Here is a 13,956-nt window from a genome sequence, read left to right on the forward strand (position 1 = left end):
AGATTGTCACGGGCCTTGTAGAAGGCTATCTCAGATAAAGGTATTTGGGTGAGCGTCCAATTAACAACTTAGTGTCCGGAGGAAGCAACTGAAGCCGTTGATTTTCAGTAGAGATTGTCAAGGCTCACAGAAATATATTTCCAGATTTCCAAACACCAAAAAAGCTTTCAGGTCAACTGTTGGGAAAGCTATTAGGGGCAAGACCAAAGTGTGAATATTCCCAGATGCTTTTGATTCAGGGGAAGAAAGACAACAAGACTGCAATGGCTGAAAGTATGTTAGAATGTTTCAGACAGTTTACTGAAAATAGCACAAGGTTCAATTTGGAATAGGTTTCCATTTTCTTTATTCTTTTATTAAATCTTTATTTTATTTTTTATTAAATCTTCTAGTATCTTTATAGTCTGTAAAGTTTATCAATTATTCAGGCTAATATTTCAATAAATTAATTTTATTTTCAAAAGCATTTCTGGCTTTTAAAAGATTGCTAGAGGAATACTCATTAATCAAGGCCAAAAGATTCCTTTTGAATGAGGCCTCCGAAACCTATAGTACCATCTAGTGGTGATTATCTTGACCTGTAGACACATGATCCTTGGGATTTGGAAATAGGGTCAGGTGAGAAAATCCATGTTAATAACAGCAAATGTTATAGTTGCCACAATCCCAAGCTATCTTGGTTTTCTATTTCTTCCTTTTCTTTCCCTGGTTCCTTTTCTTCCTTATGCTCTCAAATTATAATTTTCTTAGAAAGCATAGTCCTCTGCTTTTCCTTTTTTCTCAATGACTGTATCTTTCCCTCACATTCAGCCTCTATACAGATATATCATCTAGGAGTTGGATGGTTACTTTCTGCAACCACTTTCAAAATTAAAATCCCGTGATTTTTATCATTATGACTTGGTAGTCTACACATCTGGGCCTGTTATCACTGTTGAGCTCTGATCACAAATTTCCAAATTCCCAGTAGATATGTCTGCCTGGGGGTTCTGCTGTCATTCATACCAGTTCTAAGAATGAGCTTAATCCAAAGACTAATAAGAAGTCTTCCCTATTTCTGTTAATAGTGTTCATTTCTCTCCTTCTACCCGTTTAAAATTAGTCTTTAAAATCTGACGATTCTTCTCTCATATTTTCTCTTAATGATAAATGGAAAGAGTACGGGCTTTGCAACCAGCCTGATGAATATTTGAATACTGGCTTCACCAGTTACTACATAGATGATCTTGGGAAGGACGTACTCTGTTAGTTGGAATAAGAAAGCATGCAAAAAAGTGAAAATACAAGAAAGAATATGATCTAGTATCCTATGAACAAAACAAAAAATTCCATGGGAATACAGAACACAGATTGGTCACTCATGGACTTCGGTGATCAGCTCTGCAATTTCAGTTTAAAAGTTTGGCACATTTAAAAGAATGGCATAGAGGAGGGAGACGATATACTGGGTGACAGAACTATTGTGAGTGCAGTTATGGAGATGGGACTTCACACAGCATACTCAGGAGAAAACACAGAGCCTTGTATGGCTAAACTGGAAGAAAATATTTTGAAATATGGTTGCAAATTTGAGTTGTATTAGATCATGAAGAGTTTGAACCCCAGATCCAGGTATTTGCACCTTGAGTTAAAGTAGTTTGAGGATTCTGAGTAATAGAATAGTATGATAAACTCAGTGTATTATTACACAGCAATTAAAAGGAAAAGAAATTCTTTGTGATTAAAAAAATTGAAAACAAGAGCAAGAGAGAAAATGAATGCAAAAGAAATTGAGAGTAAGAGAGCAACGGGAAGTGAATAAAAATTAGGAATAGGAAAAGTAGTTTGAAAGGTTCCTAAAAATCTGATGGAAGACTTGAATCAGGTCAAGCTAGTTTAGACTGGAAGTTACTAACTTAACTAATATATAGTATCTATTTTATGCCCTGAGAAGTGAAACAACTCTGGCTGTCTGATGTGTGGATTGTGGTGACCCAACAGTAAGAGCTCAATAAATTCTTGTTGAATAAAAGAATGGGCCATTCAGACGACAGTCAAATTCAACCAATCTAAACTCAGCAATGTGCTCAATACACATCCTCTTGCATCCAAAATGTGGTTAATATGATGCTTTAAAAACAACAAAGAGTTGAAGAATGAGTTAGCAAAATAAAATGATTATACCCACTGAGAAATAGTTCACAAATGGAAAACAGAAAAATTACAACAGAAAAATTTTTATCAGGTTATGCAAATCATCAAAATTGGGAAAGTTTAGAAATGCAACTTGCTTCTCCTATGAGCATTACGGAGCTTTTGCTGCTCTAAGAATGACCAGAGAACCAATCGCTTGTGGAATGCTTTAAAAATCGCCATGGAACACTTAGCACTTCATGGTTCCATCTTATTTTGTTCTTAAATTCGGGAAAGAACTGAACTATATCCAGGTTAGCCCCTCGTACGATGTGATTGCTCAGTAAATACTTAAAGTCACATTGTATAAGAACTAGAAGGAATCTTGCCGATCAGCTAGTCCTACCTTCTGTCTCCTCATTATTTTAAAGATGGGGAAATAGAAATTGAGAAAACTGTGAGACTCGATGGCAGACTGATGTAAGGATCTATCCTCTAGATGACGCTGTCTCTGAAGAGATTTGTTGGCCATTCGCCTTAAATTTGAATAACTTAGAAAATTTATCAAAAGTTATTTTCCCTAAAACATCTTCGATAAAGTTACAGTCCACATGATTGTAAGAACCTCAAGTGCAGCAACCATGATTAGAAAATGCTTATTGAATAAATAAATTCTTGTTGAATGAATGAATGGTCTTTTTACTTTATGGATGAAAAGACTGAAGTGAAGCAATGGTAAAAATTATTCACAAAGTAGACCACCAAATCTCCGCCGTTTGAAAATTATTCACACACATGTTACATCCTCTTCTAAACGGCAAATCACTTTTGCAATTGATTACTTAGTTTATTTTTTTAAATACCTAATTACTCAGATGATTAAATTAATTAAATTTAATTATTAGAGGTACACTCCCCAAGCTCTTGTCAGAAGCCATACTCTCTTTTGGTTATTAAACTAAAAACATTCTCTTCCCTTTGGAATTTAAACTTGTTTATCATTTTCTTCTGGTACAGTGAATTCCATTTTTAATAACTCAAGGATGAATCATATTTAGGGTTACTATCTGTCTTTACTTTGCAGTGTTTTAAGAATTTGAGAGGAATTCTGATTCTTGCCCTGACATGGGAGGTAGGTGAGCTCTTTCCTTCCCAGGCAGAGCAGAGATTAGACACGGCTATTACGATTTTTCAGGGACCGTCCTTCCATGCTCCTTCCCGCTGAACGAGCCTCTTCCTGAAGATTAGGAGATAATGCATCTGGAATAACATGAGCTCATCCAGGTTTGTGGTTTTTCTGAAAATCAAATCCCAATAATCTCATAGTCCATCTGGCTGCACACACATTTGGGTAGAGTTTAAATATCAACCGCGACACTGGGCGAACAACTTTCAAAGCAGGAGAGGAAAGTTCCATTTTTAAGTTCAGGCTAAACATTCCTTTGCCTTTGGTGGTATGTTTTTCTTTCAGCAGCCCAGAGAGTGTTGTTGGCAGAAGCCTCTTCAGTGTGTTTATTTCTCCTGTGGTCATATGTGCTCAGCGGGCCCTTGTAAGCGTGAACAGAACCCAGACGCAGCCCATGCCCTGGCTGAAGCAAAAATTTAAAGGGTATGAAAACATGAATCTAGAGATGGAGTAGACAGCCTTTTGACATTCATTTTAGGACGAGTATCTCCATCCAGCTTATGAGTCAGTTAGTGGAAAACTAAAGAGTGTGGTAGAGCAAAATGCTCGGTATGTGGTTAATAGGTAGTTATCAGTACAAGACAGAAGCAGGCAGTTTAGTACTAGTTAAGGACCTGGAGTTTGAAGTAAAACAGATCACAGTTCAAGGCCAGAGTTTGATACATGGTAGATGTGTGACTTAGAGCAGGCTGTTTACCCTCTCACATCTCAGAGCATGGGAATGAGGACAGAGCATACGTCATGGGACTCTTGTAAGCAGACATTGGATGATGTATGTGAAGTAAATGGACAACATAGTCTACCAAAGAGTAAGCATGCAATAAATAACTATTGATCAAACAGAATCGATAGCCTATCCTGTTGAGGACATATGTCTGAAGCTTCTGTAGGTTTCTCACTAAATATACAGATTTAAAAAACAAAGCCCTGTGTGGGCCAATACGTTCTCCCAGACATTGCAGATGAGGGGAGAATTGGCACAGTACAACATTTCTGAAGGACAATTTGTCAATACGAATCAAAAGCCTAAAGCAAGTGCACATACTTTACCTAAAAATTCAAATTTTGATACCCTGAGGAAATAATCAGAAGTATAAACAAAAATTAAATGTAAAATACCCATTACAGTATATTTTCCCATTATGTGGTGGTATTATTTATAACAGTGAAAAGTCCAAAAAAAAAAAGTCCAACACAGTATGATGGATTTTATACATATAATGGAATAGCTTTATAGTTATTAGAAATCTTAGTTCAGAAGAATCTTTCACAATAAGGTAAAATACTTTTAATATACTTTAAATTAAAAGAAGCAAAAACTGTTACAAAGCAGCATATACCCTATGAAAGCAATAGTTTAAAATCCAGAAAAATATATACCAAATTGGCAGTTCTCTGGGTGGTGGCATTACAAGTTATTTTTATCTTCTTCTTAGAGTTTGTCTTTTTTTAAAAGTTGACAAATTCTATACAGAGACATTTTCAAATAGAACATAAAAAATAAATATTGCTATTTTTTTAATTTCAAAGGTTCATTCACAGCCCTTACTCCCTCCTTCTACTCCTCCACATATCCTGACTCCTGGAAACTTAAGTTACTGCCTGGATATCTTTTGATATAGCTATGTTAAAATGTAAAAATACAGAATCCTTAACAGCTGGGTTACCTAATCCAAAGTACAATTGTTGAAATGACAAAGAAAATCATAATAGTTATTATAAAGCCCTTGATTTTTTTTCTTTTTTGTAATGAACAACTTGGATTTATATCTCAGCTAAATAAAATATCATAAAAAGGCATCAAGTTCACCATGGATAAAGTCTTGGCAAGTATTTTAAAGATGTTTCCAGAAATATGACTAATCAAAAACTATTCCACAGGATAGTCTGGGACTTTTTTTGCTGCTGAAAAGGAACTTCCAGTGGCCAGACCATTCAATTAGAATTAAGTGAAGTGGATATCTGATGATTTTCTCATCAAGTTAATGGTATTCCTCATGTTATCTGTAGTCAAAATGATAACCCCAAAATTCACTTTCTAGAATTTTTTTCACTAAAAGTCATGAACAATTTTATGGGCAAATATGAAAATCACAATAATCTGATTCTTTGACCATAAGTTAGAAGCCAGATTTTCATGAATTTATGAAAGATAATGATTCACTACTTTTATATGATTAGAAAAGAAATTATTTGGTTTTAGCGTAGAATTGGAGAAACAAAAAATTAAAAACTTTTAACCTTCTCTCTCACTCCAGTATAACATAACAAAACAAAACAAAACATTCTCAGTTATAAATTATAGAAAGTGACTCTGTACCTTCAATGGCCTATCTAGATACACATTAAATATTTATTTCTTATAGCATTGGCTCTCTAGATACAGGATTTAAAAAATGAGGCTCTGAGGTTTTGTCACCCCAGTAGAGGCTCTCAGTTGATTGTTTATTATGGTTTTTGGCCAATTACCAAAGTATTTGATGGGTGTGTAGAACAACCTTTAGTTAAGTTTCAATCACAGTGTAGAATCCCATGCAGGTAAAATACAAACACACACAAGCACTAAGAGTCTCTAGATCACAGTCTTTAGTACCCTCCACCAGCCATGGCAAAAAAAGAAAAGGGAGTGGTAAAATCCAGATGATCATGACACGTTTGGAGACCTGCAGAACACCAAAGGGCTGGTACAACATGGAAAATATGATTTGATAAATGGATTGTGTCAACTTTTCCTAATGTTATGGTCAAGTCTACCCAGGGCTCAGCAAATGGATTACAATCCTACAAAATTTAGGCCACTTTTCTACAGTTGTAGAGATTTTGTGACTCTAGAAGGATTCAGCTGCCTGACCTTGGTCAACTCTTCCAGTTGACACTGTGTTCATTTGTGCAGGGTTCACTTCTCATGCTTTCAAGGTGCCAGGCTTTGTATTCGAGATCTAAACTGCTCTAGCCCCGCCTGGTCTGTTTTCTGAGTTACATGATAATGCTCTGGATGCTCCAGAGCATCCAGACACACTGCTTGCTGCTTCATCTTTACGAGATGAATTTGATTTGGAATGATTTCATACAATTTCTTACCAGGTCGACCTTGCTGACGTTAGAGCAGGCGTGAGACTTTGAGCAGAGCCCGAACTCCTGACCATGTCACATTGCTTCCCAACCCAGTGTGCTGACATATCAGAATAAAAATACATGAACTGTCTAGGTGCAACACAGGAGGTGTAGACCACAGAGATCCTGACTCCAAACAGGAATACAAATGCTGTGGGACCTTAAAAAATGATTTATCAAACGTGCTTGCGTGACCAGAAAGCCTAAGTGTTAGAGGAAACAAGTTAGACATCATTTTATAGATGCAAATTAGAAGCAAATCTATCACTGGTCTGTGCAAACAAGTAACGCTCATTGAGCATTTCAGGGACATCTCCTGACACACCATTCCTGCCAGCACAACACCTAGTGACCATATGTTCGGAAACTGTCAATGAGTTGCGTGTCAGAAGTCGGTTCCCTGGGACAATCTCCTCCAGGGAGACGATGTGATCATCTCCAGTTCACAGGCTTTGTGTTCCATTCCCTAGTCCTCCTCGCCTTTAAAAGCCTGGCAGTTCAGCATCTCTGCCATAAAGTGGGAGAGCTGGCATTCTTTAGGACCTGGGGGAGTTGTTGTGTTCCACTGGAATGTGTTGAATGGCTTGTAAATTAGAGTCCCTAATGAAAACTCGCTGGTGTCCGACTGCAGCAATCATCTGGTTAAAATCAGGCAGTAATTCCACTAATTTTACTGCCCTTCTCCCAGCCCTCAACGCCTCATTTACGAAAAAATGTTTATGTTCCTCTCAAAACACCTGCGTTTTAACTTCAGTCCCCAAAGCAATTATAGTTTATTTTATTTTATTTTATTTCATTTCATATTTTTGTTCTTTTTGTGAATAAAGCACTCCTTCCTTTTCTAAAATGTAAATGAAAAAACCCAACCTGAAATCTTTAACTGTGGGCATTCTAAGTCGTCATGGTTTTTTTTGTGCAGATCCCAGTTTCACCGCTATGGCCCGGAATCCTTTAGATATTTTTCAGAAAACAATAAAGAAGTTTACATTGTGACTAAATGAGTTCAGTCTTCAAGACAAGAATGGTGTGATTGTCACTTATACAATTAAAACTCTTCCAAGAAGACTGTGGCTTTTATCAAAATTTAGTCCCACTGAGACCCACCACACTTCTATCAATTTAACATCACTAAAAAAAAGTGTTTCAATCTCCGAGGAAAAGAAAGTTCTACGGCAAATGTTGGAAATATAGTATGGAAGTTCATTACTCTCTCTTTTTTCTGCATAAATTAATAGAGCATTACCTGGTGGTCAGTTTGTCTGGTTTCCATTTGTTTAAATTTCCTGAAAAACAGGTGAAAATTTTCTCTCAAAGCTAGGTAAAAATTCATAACTTTGTATTACATTTTGCTTCTTGATACAAAACAGAAAGAAAAGAATTTCGAGTAACATATACACGGATCTCTCTGTTTGTTTCCAAAGCATCACCTTTCCCCCACCCTCTCCCCACCCCATGTCTGGGAAACATCTGTGAGCTGGGTAGGCATTCTGGGTAATGACATGCAAATGAGTCCACCAGTTAACAGAATTTCCTTGTCCAATAATGGAATTGGACCAACATGTAGGTTTTTAAATTGGAGCCAGGCTTGCCGAGGCCAGATGTGCAAACAAGCGCACGTGTTCCTAGTTTTAGGGATTGGAGCAGCAATGCCCCGTGAGGGAAGGGGAGGAAGAGAAAACCGTGTGACAGGCTATCGAATGAAGAACAAGAAATGACTGGAAAGGCTCCCTTGGGTTGCTTGCCTATCAGTCATGTTTAGGTATTCACAATATCTGCTAACTGGGGAGAATCACCCCCGGTGCCCCCCAAGCCTGCCAGCTTGGCCAACTGAGGGTGGCTGCCCTGCTCTGGCTATGGAAGGGCTCACTTTATCTTAGATTATCCACTTCTCAGGGTCCTGATGGATGCGCTCACTTTCAGATGCAATCTGAGACGCTCAAGTTATCGTGCGCCTAGAGAGGTTCCTCTTTTTCCTCATTTACACTAAGTATTAGTCCTGCTGAAATGCAGAGTGAGAAGCAAAAAGTGACACCCCATGTCCTATGCTATTCATCGGGTATCCTGAGAAAAATGTGGTTGCCACTGCTAACAGGGAGGCCGGAAATCACAATGCAGTCCCTACCACATAAGAGGCTAGTCAGTACCTGGTGATTCACACTTAGAAAACAACACTGATGCCATTAACTCCGTAACAGCAAAAGGTAGTTAAAGTGGTTGTTGAAAGAATCTAAAGGAAAGGAACAAAGGAAACCAAAAGAGCTTAAGTCAAAATTTGGAAGATGGCTTGAAGTAGGATTTCAAAGCTTTCCTTTTTTGAAGTGAAAAGATACCTTACCATTCTTTTTAAAAATGAAAGCCAAAATAGTATTACATTATAAATGTCACAGTTAATGATCATCACGTGACCAGGGCTCATTGAGGATCAGAAAATGAGCAAACATTTGGATATACTTCTCAAGGATGATGGATATATTTAACTGACGGCTATTGAATTTATCAGGGTCAGTTAGCATAATGAAAACATATTTTATTAGGCTGTTAAAGGGATAAATTGTTTTCATATTTATTCATCTGTTCCCAAGGCTAATTTCGGGGTTTTTAAAACATGCTTTTCATGTTCCTAAAATGAACAGCTAAATAAATAAAGCATTAGTTTGAGAACAGAAGTATCTACCATGGATATAGCACAGTATTTCTCAGTACAGGCCTAACTAATGATTTTCTGACTTAGTGTTCATCAGTCACAGTAAACAGTCACCAGAATTCCCAAGCTAAAAACAAATAAATAAAAGTAGAAATATACATCAGTAAGGAGGAAAAAAAACAAGCTTAGGTCAAGCTGATGCTTGTTAAATGAAACACAAAACATATTTATTATTTGGGCTGAGAACACGTTTGCTTCAATTCATTGCTGAGTGCATTCTCAAGGACTGAATAACATGAATAATCTGGAAAATCCCTATTTTATTTTGCTTATTTAAAAACCAACAACATTCCCAATCAAAATGGGAACTTTTAGATACTGACTCCCAGAGCATGTTTTGGGTTATAGTAGCTTTCAGAGAGGAAAAACTGTCAGAAGAAGTAGGGCCCACTTTGCCACTTAGCAGTAGAGTCCACAAACTCATTTGTAGCCTGCATTCTAGTCCCTCAGATGGTAAATTCACTCTTTGGATGTTACAGCAAGAATCTTGTCCTGATTTTCTCTTCAATTAGTTTCTTCTTGGATTCAATCATTAGCTTTTTCGCACTGCCTGCTCCTTTAATGCTGGTAGTTTTGATGGTTCCATTCCTGGCTCTATTGTCTTATGATCTCTTTGTAGGCAATTCCAATAATTCTTGCGGCTTTGATGATCACCTATCTCTTCAGCCCTGCCTCCACTATGCAAAACCAGGCTGTGCTTTCAACTACCTACAGACATCTTGTCTTGGAGGATCCTTAAGTATCTCAGATTCACTGTAACTAAAATAAAATTTGGATACTGTTTGGCAACATTTGTTCTTCCTTTGGCCCTCTTTTGGTTAAGGAAGTTATTATCTACCCACTTTGAACCCTCCTCTCTCACCCATCACATCAGTAGAACACTAAGTACCATCTATCACTTTGCTTTAGAAATGTTACCAAATAAGGCCCCTCCTCTCTATTCACACATTCCCACTGCCTTAAACTAGGCCACATCATCTCTTGTTCTGATGGTTGCAACAGTTTTTCTCTCACTCATTTCTCTCTTCCCCGGTTAATTCTCTATCACACCACCAGAACTTGTTTTTTTCCTTCTAAAAAATGTAGTGGGTAATGTCTCTGGATAAAAATGTCCACTGATTCCCTCCTGCCGCTTACTGGATGAAATCCAAATTCTTAATGTATAAGAGCCGTCATAATTGGAACATAATCTTTCTTTTACGTTCATCTCCTAAAACTCTTTATCCTGCACCCTCATTTACCACAATGACCTCCTCATCGTCTTCCAGGCATACTGGGCCTGCCCATCTGTGCCTCGGCACACGATCTTCCTGCTTTTTGACTTGACAGTACCTTAGAGTTCAGAATAACTAAAGCACCTCTTGGATAAAAAGCTCTGAGAGGGCAGGAATGGACGTTAGTTTAGTACACTAACATGGTCAATCATACTTTAACAATTCCAGGATGAGACTGCAAGATAGATGATTATGGCTGGAGGGAAACGTTGGCTAAATTATCCTTCAGGCTTTATAATGAGGAAGAAAAAAAGAAGGAAATTTCAATGCAAATTAAGTTGGCTTGGAAGTCTCACATGTAGAGGTGTTCTCTTCTATGCCAGAAAAGCACATGTAACTTAGCATGGGAAATGTACATGATTGACCAAAGAACAAAACTGGATAGGAAACTGAAGAGGAAAGTGATGGACAAGAGAAGAATTGGCCAGTATGCAAGGATGTATAAGCCACATCCAGGCACATCTAGACCATTACAGAATCTCACGTCTCTCTCCACACTCGAGTAGCAACAATCTAGGCAGCAATTTACATTTTACATTGTGTTAGCCACTGGAATTGGGAAGTGGAAGTGTTAGGGGCGGTAGATTAGAGAGAAACAGACCGAGCAGCAGCAGTAGAGGAACAGGCAGGCATGCAAAATGTGCAACAAAGGGCAGATAGAAGTGTTTGCTTCAGCTTTAAACCAATGTGTGTGTAATTAACAGCTCCAATTCATGATTTAATTCCCCCAACATATTAGTCTTTATTGCAAACCCTTCATGGAACATTGTGAATTGGCTGTGAATCAGAAAGATGCTTCAAGATGGGCCTGACATAGTTTCCTTCAGTTTCTTGGGACTATATTTGGTGCTGGTGACAGACAGCACCCCAACAGCAAAGTTCGAATCCCCTCTTTATCTCAGCAGTAGTTATATCAAGGAAATGAGTGGAATAACCCAGTACATTCTTGTTACCATGACACTGCTTGGGACCAGCAGGTCCACTTTCGGAATTGCGACTTCTTTCCTGTTCAATTATTAGTCTCTCTACCAAGACCACTTACAATTGCCAATTAACATGAGTTGTAAAGGGATTCATAAATAGATATCTTGATTTAGCTTCACTTTCCCATTCCTAGTTCAAACTTTCAGATGGTAACAGCTTCCAGTCCCTTCTAAGGAAATGAGATGTGAAATAGAAACAGAAACTAAATTCTCCTTTTCTCAATCAGAAAACGAGAAACGCACACGCACATACATGCCACACAGCAACCCCCCACCTCGAATCTGAATTTCTTTACATTCTATCAGTTTTGTGGCACAGGTTGAGAGAGAACATATCTTGTAGAGAGAGGGAAGAATAAAAATATTGGGATATTATGAAATTCATGAGTCTTAAATGTTCCTGGTAATGTGTTACAGGCTCAGATTCTATAATTGTCTCTAAAGTACATATGAGCAAAGGAAGAAAACTTGGTCATAAGAAAACATGAATAATGTAAAAGATGACTCTACCCACAGAAAAATGAAATTAACAGCATGCAATTCTCTTAATAATTCAAACAAAATTCTCTACTTTTCCTTAATCAATTGTATGTTTTAAATAAAGTATTTTCTGCCTGAAATATTCAAGTGATTTCTTCAAATGTCCACTTTGTGTACATACAGGCAGAGTGTACACATTTGAGTATGTACTATAATTAATTTTGAAGACATAGAACAAAGTGCTGACAAGTAAAGCAGTAAGTTCATTATCTGAACAATTGGAACCTCGCCCACAAATGTGGGTAAACTATTTTTCCCTCTTAAACACACATATATTGTGTAAACAGAAAAAGATATTTCCATTTGTAAAAGGACTTTTTCATTTTGTACATCTGCAGACACAAAAGAAGCCATACTCAACCACAAATTAGATCAAGGAGCTGCAACAAGCTCAGATTATAACAGGCCACAGGTCTGTGAAAAATATACTGTCATTTGGGGTTGGATTTTTTTTTTTTTTTACAGTAAAGCAAAGGAAAAGTCCTTTCATGATAAAATATCATACCGTCTGTTCTTGTATGTAAGAAAATTTGGCTGAACTGATCCAATTTACAAGTTAAAATGGGTAGGTCTGGAATCCCTTCACCCTCAACCTTCAGTGTTTTAGTATGTGTAAGAAAAATACAGTTAGGGAAGAGGAAAAAACAATGATTCTAAATTCTAAAATCTTGGCCCAATTCCTACCACTTTGTGGCATGTACCTGGTATGCACTGGGGGAACCTCATACATTTGCATGCTTCTAGATGGAACCACCTTCTACCTCAAGTGGATACTCAAGCCTAATGGTACACTGATGCCTTAATTTTAATATAGAAAGCAGGTCTGAACTGGAAATACTCAAAACCACAACTTTGAAATGGTAAAGGGTTGTCTAGAGTCTTAAATTTCTATGATTCTAAAATTGAGTAATGCTTTTAAGAATGTATAAAATCACAGTGTTATTTTGTAAGGCACGTTTGTTATCATATCTTCCCAGCTTTGATGATAGTTCTACTCAATTGTTTAAGGACACCATATACATGAAATCCCCATTGTATTTATCAGTGTATTTTGATCTTTTGCCAAATGGTCTTCAGTTCAAAGAAGTATTAAAATCCATGGACATATTACTTTTATATTAAATCCAGTATATATCAAGAATGAAAAAATATCTAAACAGATAATTAAAGAATTCGGCGGGGGAGAATAAAATAATGATGATGAGCCTATGGGAAATTCTTTTAATTTTTATAACTTTAGTTCTATCTTGTTTTTTTTCTTCTAGAATTGTATTATGATATTTATCTTTGAAAGAAACTTCAACTTTGAAAAGTCATTTAAAACAGAAGATTCTGCTTATATTTTATGTGGATATCCCTTCAGCCTTACACGTGCCCACATCTACCCTAGCTTTTCAGTATAGCCGCATGCTAAATTTCAGTTTTTTAGGATCCTGGAATACTACTATATCTAAACCTATAGAGAGTTCTTTGCCTTAAGGCCCTAAAATATTGGATATTGCATATCACTCTCACAAGGCCACTGATCTAGTTTTTAAAACTAGAAAAACTTTGTTTTACTTCCTTCCAACCTCAAGATGGGACGAGCCAGGCAGACCATACGCTCATAATTTTACGGTAGGTAGGTTGTCCTGTTGTAGATGAAACCCCATGCAAAAAGGTAAAGAGAAGTGGGAATATTCTTTTAATTTTGGGATAATTTGAAAGACAATGCAAATAACTTAGATCTGAGTTATCTGGTTGGGCCTCAGTGCCAATTAAATTAACTGAATAAATTATCCTAGGGCTGATAATTTACAGCGAACAAAGAGAAGCAGAGAGTTAAGATAAATACCTGAAGGATTCATTTACAAACTCAGTTAATAATGTTTTCAGTCCTAATTACTGAATTTGGCTATATAAATAGTTGATCTCTTTGCTGTATAATTATATAATTGCTTAATTCTCCACTCTAGGTTGTGGAGAGGATTAAATGAAATAGTATATTTAAAGAATTTAGTAGTACTTGCTCCACATTTTTACCTCTTTCATACCCCACTCCAT

This window comes from Diceros bicornis, chromosome 5 (assembly GCF_020826845.1).
Source record: "Diceros bicornis minor isolate mBicDic1 chromosome 5, mDicBic1.mat.cur, whole genome shotgun sequence".
Lineage (NCBI taxonomy): Eukaryota > Metazoa > Chordata > Mammalia > Perissodactyla > Rhinocerotidae > Diceros > Diceros bicornis.